Source organism: Phacochoerus africanus, chromosome 2 (genome assembly GCF_016906955.1).
Source record: "Phacochoerus africanus isolate WHEZ1 chromosome 2, ROS_Pafr_v1, whole genome shotgun sequence".
Taxonomy (NCBI): domain Eukaryota; kingdom Metazoa; phylum Chordata; class Mammalia; order Artiodactyla; family Suidae; genus Phacochoerus; species Phacochoerus africanus.
The window spans coordinates 216,259,888-216,280,066 of record NC_062545.1 but is presented as its reverse complement, the minus strand read 5'-3'; positions in this window follow the sequence as shown (position 1 = coordinate 216,280,066).

Below are 20,179 nucleotides of genomic sequence, written 5' to 3'. Positions count from 1 at the left end.
CAATCCCAGATTACTTCTAGATAAATAAATAGGCATGACTGGAAATATTTAAAAATGATGGGACTTCCATTCATCCTGCATGTTTTAATCATTTATCTTCCTGAAGGTATGGTGTTGAACCAGATGCTTTAAAATATTTTCTTCCTGGGAGTTCCCATTGTCGCTCAGTGGTTAATGAATCCAACTAGTAACCATGAGGTTGTGGGTTTGATTCCTGGCCTCGCTCAGTGGGTTAAGGATCCGGCATCACTGTGAGCTGCAGTGTAAGTCGCAGATGTGGCTTGGATCCCCTGCTGCTATGGCTGTGGCATAGGCCAGCAGCTATAGCTCCAATTTGACACCTAGCCTGGGAGCTTCCATATGCTGTGGGTGCAGCCCTAAAAAAGACAAAAAGACCAAAAATAAATAAATAAATAAAATATTTTCTTCCTGTTCTATTTCTTAATTGAAATTATTCCTTAGCTCTCTTGTGTTATGTTTCTTTCATCTCATGAATTTACTAAGAAGTCCCATATCATGCTCTAAACATACCCCTTCTTTATAGAATCATAGAATATTGTCTCTGGAGAGCACTTTAAACATAGTAACACCCCCCCCCATACACAGCCCTTCCTATATTTTATGCGGAGACTAAATTCCAAAGAGATAAAATTCTCAAGGCCCCAGCAAGTTAGCGAAAGTCCAGAAATAAAAACCTAAATTCCTAACTGTCTAGCTCATTGTTCTCTGTTTTGCTTTGCTGTACTTTTTTTTCTAGACCACTTTGGCTCTAAATCAAGGAAGGGAATCTAAATATTTAAGTAAAAGTATAAATGTGCCCTATATTTCCAAAAGATTTCCAGGAACTGTATTCATTTTAGTAAAATCCTGTTGAGACTAGCTTGCTAGATATCAAGGATAGGAAAGACTATAAAAAAGATTCTGTATTTTCCCCATACAGAGTTTATAAACAAATACATGTATTTATTTGTATGTGCCTATATGTAATTCATATAATCTGACTCATAGTAAGTAAGGGAAAGATTTATGAAATTTTTTGAATGCTAAAAGGTTTTAAAATATCTCTGCTTTCCTCATCTGACTCGTGAATGTTTGTGCTCTCTTCTGGGGTTAGTCTCTCAGGTAAGGAAAACCACCAATTCTCCCCACCAACAAAGGACAGCCAGTTAGAATCAAGAAGGTTGATACAAAATGTATAAATGCCTCTTCTTCAGTGATACACCTTCTCATTATGCCTTCTGTTCCTTAATAACTAAATGCATTTCCCCATCCACTTGCAGCTTTGTGCTGATCTGAGGTCAATGTAAACAGAATACTTTCATCTCCAGGCTGAGGAGTTCACTAATGGAGGCACAAGCATCTGCATAGACTTTTGTTTTTCAGAATCTTGGCTGCTTTCAAGTCCATGATTAATTTCCTCTGCAAAGAAACATGTTAGTCTCAGTGAGTGCCTCTGATGCTAAATTAACTTCTGACCCTTTCTACCTCCTTCCCAATGACTCCTGGAAAGTTTTGGGTTTTTTCAATGAAATCAATAGCTTGAGAATGAATTCATAGCACCATGGGCCATCTTTGAAAACTCTATTGAGGGCAGAGCAGAGCTTGGCTATCCAAGCCCTCATGACTTGGCCATTTGAAACCTCTGCATGAAGTTGGCCTTGGCAGCCTTCTGCCTGAGCTCCTTATTGAATATGCTTCTCTTCTGATCTACTTTTAATTTACCTTGTTCTTTATGCTGCCTCCTGCCCTACTGGAGATCAATGGGTGTTTACTATGCTGCTAGTTGTATCACTAATTGCTTGACTATGAGCTTCTTGAGTATGGTCAGTGGTTTCTTCATCATAAGCTGTCTTTTGTTTATTCATCATAAAATGTCTTCTGCTTTCTCTGTTTTCTATATCAGTGTCTCCTGAGCTCTCAGAACTAACTGGATACTTGGGGAAACTGATCTACAGTCATGAAAAATAGAGGTGACTAGGTTCCTCACTGAAATGATTTCTGAGGGAAGCATGTGATCCACTCCTAGGAAAAAGAAGGAGTGTTTGACCGAATTCTCCTGCAAACTATGGGATTTTGACTCAGTTTGATGCTGATCTGCAAGGCATGCAGAAAACCTTGGTCTCTTCTTGTCCTCTCCTCACTGATGACCATCTTTGATCCAGACTATTTCTAAGACATCTAGAAATCTCCTGAAACTGATGTTTGTTCTGTAGCCCTTGTGTTGTTCCTATGTGTCCAGTGATCTTCTCCATTAATACCGGTGTCAGGCCCTTTATGAATTAATCACATTAGATGGAGGAAAACACTCAGATGAAATCTGATGGCTTTCACATTTCCTTGATAAAATATGCATGACATGAAGGTTTCACCTTTATAAATCACGGTTACTCTATTGATTTTTTTTTCTTTCACATTTTTCAAACAAGCTCATAAATTTTTTTTAAATATGCATCAGAGAAAACAACATGAATGAATGGATGGATTTACTTTTCAATTACATGCATTTCTGGTTTTATTACTGCCTTCAGCTTATGTTAGAAAGTGAGATACCATAGAGGAAGGGGATTTTCCAAACCTAATGGATATGGAGGCTGATTTCTTAATTAAATAAAAGGTTGTCTATCATGATGGCTTAATTTAAACTGAAAATTTTCAGTTACTTGGAGTCTTGGCATAAACAGTATAACTTTTGACTGTCTGGACATTCTTAATTACAGTTGACCCTTGAACAATGTGGAGGTTAGTGGTTCCTATCCTCTATGTAGTTGAAAATTTGAGTATAATTTTTGTCCACAGTTCTTCCATGCACTTGGTTCCATGTCTGTAGTTCAACAAACCTTGGATAAGGGATCATTTAGTACTGTAATATTTACTATTGAAAAAAAATCTGTGTGTAAGTAGACCCATGCAGTTCAAACTCATTTTGTTCAAAGATCAACTATAATTCTTGGCATGCATGTTTATTTGACTTTCTTCTTTTTAGTCTTTGTGTGTTATGAGACATGTGAAATGAATAGGGAAGAGAAGTATTTACAACAAATCACTCTGAAACTTAGTGGCTTAGAACCACAACAATTTATTATTGATTCTTTGAGTTGAATACATTCAACTGGGTGGTTCTTTTGCCTTGATGTGGGGTCAACTGGGGTCACTCACTAGGATTCACTCACTTGTCTGGTGCGTATGACCAGCTACTCACAGCATGGTGGTTTCTTACATGGTGGCTTGGATTTTTTACATGGTAGCTGGTTTCTAAGAGGAGGAAGAGGGGCTGTCAGCCTTCTTAAGGTCCAACCTCAGAAGTCCCAAATATCATTTTCCTCACAATCATTTGGTCACAAGTCAGAGTTTTCATCTAGACTACAGAGGAGGGGAAATATACTCTACGTATTGATGGATGAAATGGAATGCATGTATGAGGAAGGAAAAATTGATGTTGAATATCTTTGGAGGCTACCACAAAAAAGTATACTCTATAATTCTTTTAAGTAGATGTCCTCCAAATTATTTTCATTTACTCAGCAAGTCATAAAAATAAAAATACTTTTATCAGGAGTTCCTGCCATGGTGCAATGGGTTAAGAATCAGACTGCAGTGGTTTGGGTTATTGCAGAGATGTGGGTTTGAACCCCAAACCAGCATAGTTGGTTAAGGGACACAAGTTGCCTAAGCTGTGGCTTGGATTCAATCCCTGGCCCTGGAACTTCCATATGCTGTGGGTGTGGCCATAAAAAATATTTTATCAGAAAACTATCTTCTTCCAAGAATAAAGGCCCCCTTGGTACATGATTAAAATAAAATGAAGTATGTGGTGCTCAAAACACATTGTTATCTGTGCATTCCTCTTTTATTACTTACTAACAATCAAATGAAATTCATAGAGTACAGAAAATGAGTGGAATTAAACTTTGCTCTGTTTATAAAAGAGGCAAGAGTCTGTGCAAGTGCAGTGCAGGTGTGTGTGTTCTTTCTAGAACATCTCAAGTGAGGCTATATTGCATCAAAATGACTAGTTGGATGCCATCTCTTTGCTCTTGCAGTAAGAATCAAAAGGAGTAATATTTAGTTATGTATAAAAAAATTCAAAAACATTTCCGTGTACAATCAGCTTCTAAGTACATTCAAAAAAATAAGCCACTTTATGATCTGAGGGTTGAAAGAGTTGACAGCAGTTAAGTAAGAAAAGTTGGGCTTTAGTAACCCCCATGTCTACTTTCTGCCTCATTACAATCCTTAGAAGTGAATTGCCCCCACTTTGTACAGTTGCCCAAAGCTCTCATTTGCTCCTTTCCTCCATCCTCACCCCCATCAACAACTCATGTTATAAAATTGTTCTCACTAAGATGTAAATGACTAACAAGGTTAAATATGTTATCTCTCTAGAATTATTTTCATTTAATACAAGATTAAGGCTTATGGTACGATTTCTTTTGGTTAGGGCATCATCTTAAAGAAGTAATTCTGTGCATTGGGGTTTCTGACCTCCAGAAGATGAGTCTAGTACATCTCTAGGTCATTTCATTTCCTCTCACCCCACTTGTCCTTGTTGAGTTCTCAGAGAATGCAAAGTAATGGCAATGGCATAAGCAAATATAATTACAAAAGCAATCTGTTGGAAAAAGAAATGATAATGCTTTCCAAAATGAAGCACTGTACCATGTAGAGAATTTGGGTACTATCCATTGTTTTAGAGGATCCATGCCATGGTTCCTCACCATTAGCCTTGATATTGGAAGAAAGTAATTTCCATTTTTTTTTCCTTGACCTCCAAACTAACTAAGTTCTTTGCAGCAGCACATAATGCTGCTTAGAGGAGTTTTTAGGACCTAATAATGTAGTGCTTTGAAATGAATTACAAAGAAAGAGTTGCATATGTTATCACATGCATTCTTAATTTTTGTTTATAAATGACATTCTTTGATATTTTGGATAAGAAAAAATAGGAGAAGTCAGTCATCATGAATAAATCAACTGTGAGAGTTGATTGAATTTTTTGCTGTCATCTCTTTCCTTCTAGCCTTGACAAGCACAGTGTGTGGCTGCCATGGAGAGAAAATGTGTCATGGAACCAGCTATTCTAAGCACCAGTGAGTGGCAAAAGGAGAAGGATGGAATGGTGCTATACTCACGGTAGGCTTACTGGTGATTTAGAGCAAAAGGGAAGTCCAGGACATGAACTGTAGTCCTGGAAGTACTTGTATGAATGTGAAGAAATACAAGAGGCAGAAGTGGTATGCTGCTGTTATTTGCATGAACTTATGATTTTCTCTTTGCTGAAAGTAAATCCATGTCAAGCATTGTGCTAGGCAGTTCAGATAGATTAGTTCACTTAATCCTCATGAAACTCAGTGAGGTCAATGTGCTTATATTATAAATGAGGACTTTAAAATAAGCATGAATAAGCAAAGTAATTTTCCCAAGGTATACAAGTGATAGCTGAGGTAGGATGTGATTTGAACCCAACAAATCAAACTTTGGAACACATTATCTTTTTAGGTATAACTTATATATAGTGAAAGGATCCTATTTGGTGTATAGTTCTATGAGTTTTGGTACTTGAACTCAATCATGGAACTGCCCCACACTCAAGAAATAGAACAATTTTATCACCTCCCCTAATCCTCTATGCCCTTTTGTAATCAACCCCTCCCCATTTCCCAGTCCCTGGAATCACTGATCTGTCTCCTTTCTTTACAGTTTTCACTTTTTCAGAAGCTTGTTTCAATGAAATCATAAACATGCAGCTTTTGGAGTCTGGCTCTTTTCAATTAGCATAATGGACTGAGATTCATCCATGCTGTTGAAAACATCAGCAGCTCATCCCTTTTTATTGCAAAATACTATTCCACTCCATGGATGTACCACAGTGTGTTTATCCATTCATCCATTGATGATCATTTAGATTGTTTCTAGTTTTTCAGATGTCAGTATCTTAACCATGATGAAATCCTGGCTTCACTAAACCAGAAATTTTTCCTAATTATTATAGTCAGGGTCATCAATGATATTTTTGTTTAAGAATTCTCTCTTAGGTCCTCTGAGAACTTTTGCTTAGAGCTAGAAAGAAACAATAAATCTATTCTAGTTCAAGCACAGTTTCTCAGGGTCATCTTCTTTCTCAAGCAGAAATTCCATTAAATTTTCATTACAAATGTCATGCAGTACCTGTCACCTAGCAAGTGCTTAAAATTGTATGGAATGAGTAAAGAAGGAAATGAATACCAAATAAATTATCTAAATTAATTTTCTAGCACAGGAGGTAGAAGAGATGATAGTAAATTTGGGATTGGCAATTCAGCCCTCGTGTAGAAATATATAAATTTAATAAATGTGATGCATAACATAATGAAAAACGTTAATATAGGATCCTATAAGCCCATAGTTTTCTTTTCCCTGCATGTGCCAACACCATTATTTGAAAAGTAGGGGAAAAAATCTAATAATTTTTTATCTGATTTCACATCAAATTACTATCTTGACTACATCTTTCCCCAGTTTTAAACATTTTTCTTCATGTAATTAACTGGGAATTTTATTGAATCAACCAAATCAGGCATTGCTTTAAAACTGATGCTTTTCTAAAAATTTGCTTTCTTATGATAACATAGCTTCAGGATATATTCCTACTCAAACAAGTTAAATTCAGGTTTCAAAAATCCTGTTCCTTTTAGTAAGGCAGTTTACCTACTGAATTCAATCTACTGCAATTAGAAATAACACATTTGACTAAATTCACATTTGCGGTACAGGTTTCATTGTTTTTCCCCCTCTACAATGCATAAACATCAACAGAATCAAGGTTTTGACAAAGTACAAGTCTTGGAGTCAGAAGAATTTGGTTCCAGTTCTGTGTTCTGTCATTTATGAGCAGTGTGACTCTTGGCTAATTTTAGAATATCTCTGAGTTTTATTGTTTTATCTATTAGATAAAGGTAAAAGCTTCTGTGTCTTCTGCCTAGGAATATTGTGACAGTCAAAGGAGATTATGCGATGGACACCCTTAGTATTCTGGGTAATGAGCAAGTGTATCATCAGGACCACCCTAGTCCTGGTGCTAAGATTTACCTTGCATGCCACCTCTTCCTTTGTATCCATGCTGTATTATCCAAGGCGTATGAGTATTCTGGGCTCTTTAAAATCAGTAGCATTTTCTCAAAGGGCAGTCAATGTGAAATTTAGCAAAGCCTTGTGGCTTTGATGAGCTTCTTTCTCATGTTCTGAGGAAGGCCTTCACATCAGTGACCATACAAACCACTGCCTATGTAACAAATTGGATTCCCTGAAGGAGTTATAAGTTCTGCAAATATTGGTAGAGATTATTTTTTTGGCTCAGTTCCCAATCTGTTTTCTGCTCAGTCCACTCTCTTTTCCAAATGCCCCACCCCTACCTCCTTCAGGCCAGACCCCTCTCCAGCCCAGGTAATGCTGCTTTACTCTCTCTAAAACTTTGGGTAGATGGCCTATGTGTCATTCTGTAATTAGGTCTTCATTTTTCATTTTCATTTTTTTTTCTTTTTAGTGCTGCACCTGTGGCATATGGAAGTTCCTAGGCTAGGGGTCGAATTGGAGCTGTAACTGCTGCCCTAGGCCACAGCCATAGCGATGCAGGATCCAAGAGGCATCTACATTCTACACTGGATCTTTAACCCACTGAGCGAGGCCAGAGATCGAACCCACATCTTCATGGATAATAGTCAGGTTCATTATCACTGAGCCACAATGGGAACTCTTGTTTTCCAAAATTCATTTGGAAACAATCTGAATATCTCTAACCAATTAGGATAAGAGTCCTAATGGAAAATGGAAAACATGAAGAAGGAGATTTTAAGATGATAGATTACTAGAAGTGTAAAGCTCTATACTAATATAAATATTCTTGTTGAATATGTCCTCACTAACTTTAAGGGTTAGGTCTCTCAGAACAAAGTTACTATAGGTGAAAAATATGAGAACATGCAAAAATAAAGTAAGGGAGACTGTGAGGGAACTGATGATGAACTTAGAAAATATTTTATCTCAACTAAAATAATACAATTAAGTAAAGAATAGTCCAATGATATTTTCCATATCTAAAATTAATAGAAGTGTGAACTACAAACTAATTTTCTAATGACATTTTTGATCATTGGTAACTTCACAAGATCTCCCTGCCACAACACTTTTTATGAGATACCCATAAATTTGTTTGGCTTGGTTGCAAATGTGCATACTATGGCATATGGTAGCTATTAACTCATTCAATTCTGTTCTAATCCTCTTGTGTTATGCCTTATTACAAGACTGTTTTAGAGCTTGAATTCTGCAGCTATGTGGTTCCCACCAAGTAAATGCACTCATAAAAGAAAGTGGTATGGCAAAAATGATATGGGAGACTTTTGCTAGTGGACAGAGCTGTGGAATCATTTATTTTTTTCAGCAACAGAAGAATCAGTGCTCTCAGAATCTAGGCCATGATTTCATAAGTGTTGAGAGTTGGGTGGAATATCTATTTTGTTGGTATGACTTGTGGCTGTGGTGGTATGGTTCTGGAGCCAGTTGTTTGGCAATAGCTTCTTGGTCCTCAGATGATGGCAGAAGGAGCGTTGTCTGGAGCCCACAGTTGAGGCAATGGCCTCTTTGTTCCTGAACTTCCTGATTATCCCTCACCTTCCCTATTGTGTTAGTAGCAGCATCTCCTTTTGTATGTCAGTTCTGCAGTGTTGCTTTCAGATTTATTTTTGGAATCTCTGCCTCTTGTCTACGCCTCAAGACTTTCCACATTTTTTAAGCGATTAATTCAGTGGATTAAATCTTTTTGGTGTTTGAAAATTCATCTATGCATAACCTAAAATGTGTTGGTATAATTTTTCTCCAATTTTTATACCTTATTATTTAATATTTGAAATTATTGGCTAGCTAACTTCTCTAGGTTATATAACCCAACCCAAGGACACAGAGTAACTTATATACCTGAGATGGAAAGTGATTGATGCAATCTTTCTTTAATAAGTTTACTTTTATTTCTCAAGTCCATGTCCTAAGTTCTAAGGGGACAAAAAAGGAGGACTAATACATTTTATTTTAATTAAATTTCAATTTTGTTTGGGCAAAATTTGAAGACATGTTTTCCTCTCATTTCTTCTATCAGTCTCCTTGGATGTCACCAATAAAATAAAATGATCATTAATAATGTGTTTTTGCTCTTACAACGTTATTTTGCCTATTTTACCTAATTTTTTTAAAAGTTCATTATTAACAAGCAGGAGGGGAAGAGGTAATAAGGTAGGAAGAGGAGAAAGAGGAGGAGAAGACTTTTTATTTTTTCCCAAATGAGTAAAATAATAGTTACAGGCACAGAAATCACAAGTTGTTGGCTAAAGACTAGTAAAAACATTCCACCTAAAGTCATTGCCCTTGAGAATGCTCTCAATGTCTAGTGTTTAATAATATGGCATTTTAAGTGATAAATTGAAGCTTATAAATTATATTTGATAGTTTGTTTTGGATTAACTTTGACTACTTTTTTATATATCTGGATTTGGAAAAAAAAGGAAAAAAAAAGGAAAGGGTAGGCTACACTTAGAAGTGTAGAAGGAAAAGACATAAAGGCAAAGTAAAGTATTTCCTCAAGCACATTTGTCTGGCTTCAGCTACTGATTCCATTGTTGGGAGCACATTGTGAGGCATGTGCATAAGTTTATTGTGCTAATCAGGGAGTCGTCTTCACTGCTGTAGGGCTCATCCTTGCATCACATGGATTGGTACATCAAATGAGGTCAGATCTGGCCTTGGATGACTGAGATAAGACAGTATCTTACCCTTGCCACCTATATCCTTATTGCTTAAAATGCTATGGGATTTTTGAGGGGATTCTATTTACACGCTACTAATAAAAATGTTGTTATAAATCCTGGACAAGACATAGATATAAAAGTTTTAACCTCAGCCAGATTTGGGATTCCAGTATATTTTAGATCTGCCTGATAGTGAAAATACTGGCCCTTCTATGAAGGGAGAATGCTAACGTGTCATTTTTTTCAGACATAAGTCTAAATCCAGGGAAGGGGAGGGCAGGGCAGATATCTGAATCAAGAAAAACATAACATATAACCAAAAATAGAATACCATTCAAAATAGGGACAATACCCTTAAAGGTTTTAGGAATTAAACAACTACCTAAGCTGTGTGTGTGTGTCGGGGGGGAATTGATGTACTTCTAAAGAGAAAAAATAATAAAATTATTCCCTTAATTTTGAAAAAAAAAATAATAAAGAACATAGAAGAACTGACTAAAAGGAGACAATGCATACTCCTGAATAGAACAACTGGGTAATGTATGTTAGATACTCTAATAAATCAGTAAATTGCATATAATTGCAAAGAAACTTCAGCTTGGTATTTTTTGAGCAGTCTAATAAAGTTTTGTTCTAGATGTGTATGGAAGGGGAAAAAATCACCTTGGAAAATGGAAAGGGGAAACTTTACAAAAGTTTACAATGTCTTCATAGCAAAAATTGTTCATGCACTGGTGCAAGGATAGGCAAATAGATCTCTGGTACAGAATAGAGAGCTCAGTGATAAAATCACATATATAGAGAAATTGTAATACATGATTGAATGGTACTACAAGCCAATGAAAAAAAGGGATCATTCATAAAATTTGTTCTCTCTTTTTGTAGATGACAGAGAAATGGATAAGATAGGTAGCTATTCTTAAACTAATATAGACCTCCAAGATTAAGGGTTTAGGATTATGACTTAGGTACAAAGAAGTAATATTGTAAAGATCATAGGATAATTTTAAAAGCAAAATAAATGATTAATTTTATCACACTAAAATTAAAGATTTCTGTTCAATAAAGGAATCAGGAAAAAATAATATATAGGTAACTTTCAAAGAAGTTATTTGTAAAGTCTAAAGCTTATAAGGAGCTAATGTATATCATTTTTAAAAATCCTGAAAATCAACAAGAAACTGTTGAGAACCAAATAGAAAACTGTGCAAAAGATACGAACAGGCCATTCACAAAAGAAAACAACTCGAAAGGCTAGCAAGCCTACAAAAAGGTAACCTAATTCATCAGTAATTAGATTTACTAAATTTGTCATTCTGAACAATATCAATCATTGATGGAACTGTGGGAATATGGAAACCACCATGTACTACCCATGGGATGCAGCCTGATGAAGTCTTCCTGTAAACCACTCTAGTCAAAATGAATCAAACACAAGGAAGCATATCTTATGAATATACCTCTTGGAGATATAGCAGAAGGAAAAGCAGGCAGTGTGTACAAAGACATCTAGTGTGGCTTTATATATATATATATATAGAGAGAGAGAGAGAGAGAGAGAGAGAGAGAGAGAGAGAAGAGTTAGAGACAATCAAGTTCTCTGTGCAAGACTGAATAAGTAAAACATGGTGGATTCACCCTATAGAATACATGGAGCTCTTAGAAGCAACCAACCAGATGTACCCACAGCAACACACATTGATCTTAAAAAAATAGTGCTGAGTTAACCAAGGAAGTAACAATGAGACTTAAAGCATAATTCCATTTGTAGTCATTAAAATATATATATATATATAAAACATATATATTATATTTAAAGACATTATATTTAACTATATTTGAATGGTTGACTCTTTGCTGGTGATATAGGAAAAAGGAGCAAGGAATGGAGTAAGCAGGGAAGAAAGGAAGGAAGGAGGAAAAAGAAAGGAGGTTAAAAAAGCCAGTCCTTGCCCAGACCCATGATGATAGTAGTTCATGATTTCTTCAGCTCTCTATAGGAAAGGCTAAAGCAAAGAAGCAGAACAAAACACACATACAACAACAACCACAACAATAAATAAAACCCTCAGAAATTGTAAAAATCATGGATACTGATCTTTGCTTCTTCCCTTAGGCACTTTGCCCTAAGGTTCTCCCACATCTCAGAAGCTCCAATCTCTCAACCAGCCTCCACAAGGGATGACAAGGAGGAAAAGAATTTATCCTCTCAGATGCTCTTTCTTAACACTGCCTCAGCAAAGACCAGTCTCCTCCAGGTCTTTTGTGTCCACCCTCCTTGCTCAGTTAGGGGAAGCATGAGTCAGATGGAGCAGAAAGGCAAAACTGGATATTTTAATTTATTTAGCTATGTGTTTTTTCCCTTGGCAAAATGGTATGGAGCTAGCCCAGGATGATCCCTGTGGGAGCACAGTTCCAAGGGAGGAAGGCGTTTTGATGCCTCATATTGTGCCATAATAAACACTTCACATTACCCTCTTATGTTGGTTATGGTGAAAAACAATATACCCCCCCCCTTAGAAAGAGAGGAAAATCTTGCCACTTGGAGGGTCATTCAAAATGCTTTTGGAAAGTAAACCTCATTAGCACATTCTCAGACTAAGTTTATTTACAGCTCCACAACTATCAATAACAAAGACAATTAAACTAGCTAGGTCAAAAGCCCATTTGAACTTAAGAACTCTATTATAAAATTAAAGTTTGTGGAAAGGGGCCTTCACCAGCCCTTCTCACATGAAATTGATGGAGAGGATCTTTGGGTCAGTTAAAATTCAGAAAGGATTAATAGCTTTCAGGTTGGAGAATGTTACTCAAAAAGAGTGCAGAGTTTAAAATACTTCACCCATGTAAATGAGCACTTGTTTCATTGTTTTATTTTAGATACTGTGGGTTTGTTTGTTTTTTGTTTTGTTCTTTAATCAATAGAGAGGAACTTGGGGGTGGGGAGTAACTTTCTCAGAGACGCATACACTGACTGCTCGAAAATGGTATGTAATTTGCTGTGTCAAAGCCAGAACAGTCAGTAAGTCAAGATGTGGCTTTAGCTGCTTATCAGGATAAACACTGGATTTCTTCATTAACTAATCAAATATAGATTTCAAAGGGAACTGCAGTGCCCTTTTGTGTGGGGAAAAATAATGGATTACAACAAATATCTCAGAGTTTGGGAGGACATGTTAAGCACAGCGGCTAGTAAGACATTTTCTTTATCAACTTCAGATCACCCTGGCACATGCACAACAGAGCCTGAATTTCATTAGGCTTCTTTTCTGATTTTAAAAAAGAAAGCATGACTTTATAGTTCAATAGCCCTCAGTATAGCGCCACAGTGCATTCTGGGGTTCTGCCTCTCTGAGTTTGACAGTCTGGCACCCTTCATACAGATTCCTTCCTTCCTCCCTCCCCCCCTCCTTCCCTCCCTTTCTTCCTCCCTCCGTCTCTACATCCCCCCTCATATTTCTCCCACACACCTGTCCCCTCTTTCTCCATTCCTTCCTTTCTTTCTTTCTCTTAATACAGCTGACTTTTTATGGATATTTTCTTTTAGTAACAGTTTAACTTCTCAGTTAATTAAACATTTACTAGATCCAACTTGGGTCTCTTTTCTTGATACCAAACCAGTGTTTCCACTTGCCTCGTCAAATCTCTAACCAGCTATCTCATATTTACCACTTCCAGTACTGGTTCTATAATCAGTCTACTCAAACAAACAAAAACCCCACATACCCCTCTTTCTATATTCTCTATCATTCATTTTCCATCCACCGGCCATCCCATCCTGGAACCACAGGAAATTACTTCAACTCTCCCATTTTTTCATAATATTTCTCCAGAAGCCCATCCCTATATCAAAATTAGGCAGACTGTATCTATATACCACCTCCAGCACCTCCTGTATAATAGCCATCATAATGGTACCTACTTCACAGCATTATAGGGATAAAATAAGATACACCATGTAAAACTCATCACATACTGACTGGCACACAGGAATGATCTATAAATGTGAGCTAGCTCTATTTTATTCCCAATTGTCTTTTAAATCTATTTTATCCACTTTGCTATTATTGCCTTCAGGCTTTATCATTCCTTATGAAAAAGAAGCTCCCTGTCTGGTCTCTGCCTACCAGAAAAATTCCCAACAGGTCCATTAACTACCTTGCTGCTGGTGTTAACTTTCAGAAAGCCTAATATGACCATGTAATTTTAATGTTCTAAAAGATTAATTGTATTACCATTATCTTTAAACTGAAGTAAACACTTTTTATAAAGGCACGTAAGGCACCTCCCATTGGTTCCACATATTATCTTGTTCACCTACTTCTTTCCCAACTAATTCTAGACTACTCAGGTAGTCGTCACAATTGTCCATGTTCTTTTGTGCTCCCCTGTCATTCCACTTCCTTCCCCTTCTTCCTGGAATGATTTTTCCCTCTCCTCATATAATATCCTGCTTAATCCAGTTCCATCCATCGTCACGTACTTTATCTAATCTTCTCCAACTTCTGTAGGCAGGTTGAGTCCCCTCCTTCTCCATGTTCCTAAAGCCCTATGCATGTGCCTCTATAACATTAAGCATATCACATTGTGATGGTTTGTTTTCAAGGTGGTTTTAAAGGTGGGTTTGTACAAGATAGGAAAGAGAGCATTTGGTCTTTAATAATCCATTTTTTTTCTGACATCATAAGTCACTGAGTCACATTTCACCTCTGAGGATCATTTATGTCTGTTTCGTTCAATAATTATAAAATTTCCTCCATGATTCTATCAAGATTTCCAACGGAGAAGTTGGAATCAGTGATGCTCCCTCAATCATTTGTCTCATGGACTCCACTGTGCATTTTATCGCTACTCATATTAGAACTTGGTAAATTCTAGCCTTTATTTATTACACTCAAAAATAGAACTTATGGTCAAAGAATTTGGAAAAGTAAATATTCAGAGTTAAGCAACACATAAATAGAAATCCCTGTATTTTTCACAGAGATTAAAATAGTTTAACTGCTACTCTTTAATAAGAATAGTGTCTATTGTATGCTATTTTAAATTTTCCAAACTATTTCTGTACACATTCAATCTTCTAAGCAATTCTCGATAGTCTACAGGGAAAATATTATTATCTCTACTTTACTGATGAAGAAATTGAGGCTTAGAGAGGTTAAATGATTTTTTAAATTTACAGAGCTAGTGAATAGCAAATCCAAGAAACCACATCATCTGATTTATAATGTGCTGTTCTTTCCATATTTTTTTCATACTGTCTTCTGCTGGATGCCACGCCATCATTAGGGCATTCACAAAAATTGCATGTATTACTAAAGATTTTGTCAAAAATTTTAGAGAGCCTTTAAAAAATATTTATGTATTTTTACATTGGGCCTTATTTCATGATAATAAAAACACATGCTAATTGTAAAAATCTGGAAAATGAAAGTTCTTAAAAAAGAGAAAAATTAAGTCGAGTTTTCCCAGGTAGTGACAATCATGGTTAGTATTTTGCTTAATTTCCTTCTAGTCTTTTTTCTGTCCTTGATTTATCATTTTTTATATTGCTATAGTCATATTTGTGTTCAGTATTTTATTCTCCTTTTTATATACTTTATTATGAACGTTTCACATCTTCACACTACAAATATATAAAAATATTCCATTTTATGGCTCTGTCAGAATTTAAACAGTCCCTCATTGTCAGTAATTGCTATAAATTTTCTGTTATACTTTGGTCATTGTACTTTATTCTTCTCTTTAACCCTAGATGCCACATCCCCAGATGAAGAGCAAATATTAAATATATTTTTTTTATTTATAAAGACTATGAGGCTAACAAAATTCAAATTTCCAAATGTAAATGGTTAGTGCTCTACAGAGTTCAGAGCATTTATATAGGGTTATCACACCATCCCTAACAGGATTAAGTCAAAGTAGTATTAAACCATTTATTGGCTCACTTTCTTATACTGTAGGACACATCAGTAAGTCATGTTCTAGTCATTGGGATGGCTAAAGTACCTGGAAGGCATAGCTTGGCTTTCAGCTCAGATTTACCATACTCATTTTCCAAAGTGGTATATACCCTGTGGATCTTTAGACATTTCATGTAATTATTTAAGGGCCTTATCTTCCTCTGTTGGTCCTCCACAGGTGTAGATAGATTTCCAGTGTCTCTAACAGCACTATGAATGAGAATGGACAGTCAAAGAATATTAGCATGGAAAAGACCTTAGAGGATATCTAGCGCCAGACATTAAATGTAGATTGTAGTTGGACTGCTGGTTTGCAGCCTAAGCCTTTCAGTTATTAGCTCTTTGAGCCAAGACAGTCTTTAATTCTCTCTGTGCCTCAGTAGTCTAATCTATAAAGTGATAATAGTAATAATGCTTACTTTATAGGTCTCTTTTGAGAATTAAATGTGCTAATCTATGTAAGGTACCTAGAACAGTATCTGACTGATACTAAATTCCTGAAAAAATATTAGCTATCATTTTTGTCACTTAATTTTATGGAAGTAAGGATAGAATCCCAGGATCAACCCAGATTCTACTATTTTTTACATTAAACCAAACATTAAAAAGGGTTGTTGACCATTCATTTTATAGACATCTTCATTTTGGATTGAGACAAAATGATTGTGCTGTAGTTTGGCAAATTCCTATTTTTTCAATTTAATATCTTCAAATTGAGCTCTTCCCAGAATGTGTAAACCCATGTGTATTACAAAGGAAATTGAATCAATAAATTTCTGATTCACTTACCCTTAACTCATCAAAACATCATTAGAGTTATGTGATGTCTGGAGAAGGTTTTTTGTGCCTTCATGTGTGGAGGTATGTACATCCTCTCTTCTAAACCAATAAATCTTCCCCAGCCAGGCATAAATAGCAATGAGGTACCTAAAGAAGTAGTTCTAAACTCAAAATGGTTGAAAACCAAGGGAGCTTGTTCTGTGAAGTTCATATTCCCTCAGTCTCACTTAACCATGCCTGATTTTGAAAGACAAATACTTCCATTTCAGAAAGTGTGGACTTTCTTCTAACTAAAATTTATTGAGGGTCTACTGTGTGCCAGACACTATTCTATCAAAAAGGGAAACATTAAGAACATTTTTCAGTTCCAAGCTGACTGTCTGTGGACATCCTTTCAGTCAATGCTGAGATTCTGCTACCTAGGAAAATGTAGACTTTCAAAGGGTGTTTGAGATGAAGGGGTTCTTCGTGACCCAGCTATGATTCCATGGATGTTGGCCCTGGTTCTTCTAACTAATTTCTCCGTGGGTTTGGCCTTGCCAATCACACACCAATCTGGATTCCATCTTTTAGTCTTCTACTAGGCCGTCTATCCACTTTGACTTCTTTCCACCACTGGTTCTGATGTCAGGTTCAACTCTGGCATCTCTCAGGGCTCTGACCTCTCAGTTCTCTGGTTCTAAAGAGAATGTAAGAATAATTTAATTCTAAAGAATTAAATGATTTTGGACCACTTCTGGCAAAATGAATACTTCTAGGCACAGTACTCACACATCTAGAATAAAGACTAGAAAGAAATAGCAGCAAGAATGGTAGGCAGAAGTGTACCCAAAATAATAACGGAGGAAAGGAAAGGGAAGGCCCATTTAGTTTTCCAAAGCAGAATGAGAAGAGGAGACCCTCCAAACTCTTAGAACCTTTTGTTAGTGCTTTGCTCAAGTCTGAAGTGGCCACAAGTCTAAGAATACAGTCAAAGCAAGAGGTTTATGATTTTTCTAGGTTTTGAGCAGACTAATTTACCCCCAGCATGATATGTCCTGAGAAATAACAGTGCTGTTCATAGATATGCCCCTGGGAATCCTTTATATTCATTAGAAGCCTTATTTAGCTTTTCTAAGCCTCAGTTTCTTCAGCTGTGAAATTAAGATCAAACTCATAGGACTTTTTAAAGAATTAAATGATTTTTTGCATGTGATTCATTTAGAACTTATTAAATATTCAATTAATGTTAGCTACTAATATTATATTTTATTTTCCTTAGAGTAAGAAACTGCCTAAATGAATCCCAAACAACAAAGGAGACTGGAATAGGAAAAAGTTGTCTATTTTGTGTGTAAACAAGCATTGATTACTTGAATTTTGACTTACTAAGCCATGGAGATAGGCAGGCACAGCCATAGTTAACTTCTAAACAGGGAGAAAACATAAACAAACATGTAAATAAATAAATGAAATGAATTAAAATGCTGGACCAAACCAGGGAGTCTGATTAGCAGCAGCATTCAGACTGAGGTCAGCCTTTCAACCTGTGTGCTGCTAAGAAACGCATCTCTGTTAGCAGCGAATTAAAACATCAAGAAAGAGGCAGAACTCAAACAGGCAGTGCCTGGTAGAACTGTACTGAAAACCTGACATAACTAAATAACAACATCTTCTTTTAAAGACTTCGAAGTAAACAGCACAATGTGCCAAGAAAGGTAGAAATGCACTCTCTGCTCCCTCTGGATGCAAATGTAACCTCACTGAGACAAGTAAGGCTCCTGTTTAATTGGGGAGGAGGCTTGAGAGGGGACAGAGGACCTCACCCGGTGTTTTGGTTTCATATACAACTTCTTTGGAGATGGTAGGAGTTCATAATAAATACTTTGATAATATGGGAGAAATAACAGGCCACCCACTGAATCAATGAATTATGGATTTAAAATAACCAGAGCTGTGGTATAAGGTTAAGGCCGAGATTCCAAAATGAGCTATAATTTTTGTGCAAGTTATGGTAAAAGAAACATAGATATTTGACACTTTTTACCATGAGGATTTTTAGGTTCTTCTGCAGGCACTTTTTTTCCTATGTCAATGAATATATATATATTCACACACACATTCATATATATATATACACACACACATTCATATATAAATAAATATTTACAGAGCTCATGCAAATAAAGTTCCTTATTTATCAAAATACTAGAATATAAATATAGAAAGTGCAGAAAAGTGGGACAAAAATCAAATTGGGAAGAGTGTTTGGAAGCAAAATTTCTTGGGTCAGTGTCCCATGACAGAAAGCATTGATAGTTTAAAGCAGAAAGGAATTTAATATAAAGAATCAGGTGCTCACAGAAATCTTGCCGAACATGGAGAATCAGGCTCAAGGACTGAGTTTCTAGGGACAACTTTCAAATCAATGCCAATGGGACTGGCTGACAGAAGAACAAGTACTTTTGTCACCATTAAGAATCTACAGAATGATCCAAAAGCTAAGGTTTGAAACCCTCCACAACATCTCTTCTCTCTGTAAATCTCCCACCTGCACTATGACTAATCTGCCACAAATGCCTGACTTCTGCCCTGCATCTCAGCCCGTGTAAGACCCAGGCCCATCTGGTTCTTTAGAAAACCAATATCTCCATGACTATGCTGCTATAGGAGGAGCAGGAACAACAGAAGTTCAGCCTCACAGGAGTCATTTACCAACTCTGAAATCTCATGCATGTGTTTCTGATAGGTAGGTCCTAACCCACATCCAGAGCTCCAGCTGCAAGAGAATCTGGAGAATGCTCTAGACTTGCCACACACAAAGGCATACTAGAAAGTTGTAACCTCTGGAGTTTTCTGGGTGAAATCTGAAAATGGCCCCTGAACATAGAGGACAAAGAGAAGCAGGGCACTCCAGATTGGGAGGTGGAAATTTTAAGAAAGAGAACTCACATCCAAGGTATGTCTTGCCAACTGGAATATGAATAGATCTCCATGCCCACTCACTAGAATCTTAAACGTTTATAAGAGGCCTTAATAGGGTTCAGTCATGTATATATACCATCTAGATGGTCTCAACAACACCTGTTCTCTCAAGTCTATGTCCTTGAAAAAGGCTTCCACTGTGGAAACAGCAAGCCAAGTGCACATTCCAAAGACAGTGGAAGGAGTTAGGAGTCTCTCATAGCCTAGGTTCAACTCAAGTCAACCACATGTCACATCCAATTGATTACCTGTTCCAAAAAGATATTGGAATGGATACAAAGAGAAGCAATCCATTGGACCTGCCGCAGTGCCAGTCCAGCAGAGAAACAGCAAGAACAAAGACAGGAGGGCACAAAACTACATACCATGTCTGATAGTAGAAAGTCCTTATGTGGCTTAAATATAACATAGATATTGGGGAATTGTGGGAGAAATCAAAATAGGGAGGTTGTATCAGATTATGAAAGCAAATTTATGGCCTACTAGAACTTAAGATTTTATTCAGTAGGCTCATAATTACCATTTTATCTAGTATATTCATACTTCAGATGCTTATGTACAACCTGCATAACTTATGCCACCACTATATGGTATTATTTACTTGTTTTCCTTAGATGATTTTAAATAGACTTGTTTTTATTTAGCTTCATTCTCAGTAACATGCCTATGAAATCATAGTTTTGATGTCCTAGCTAGATT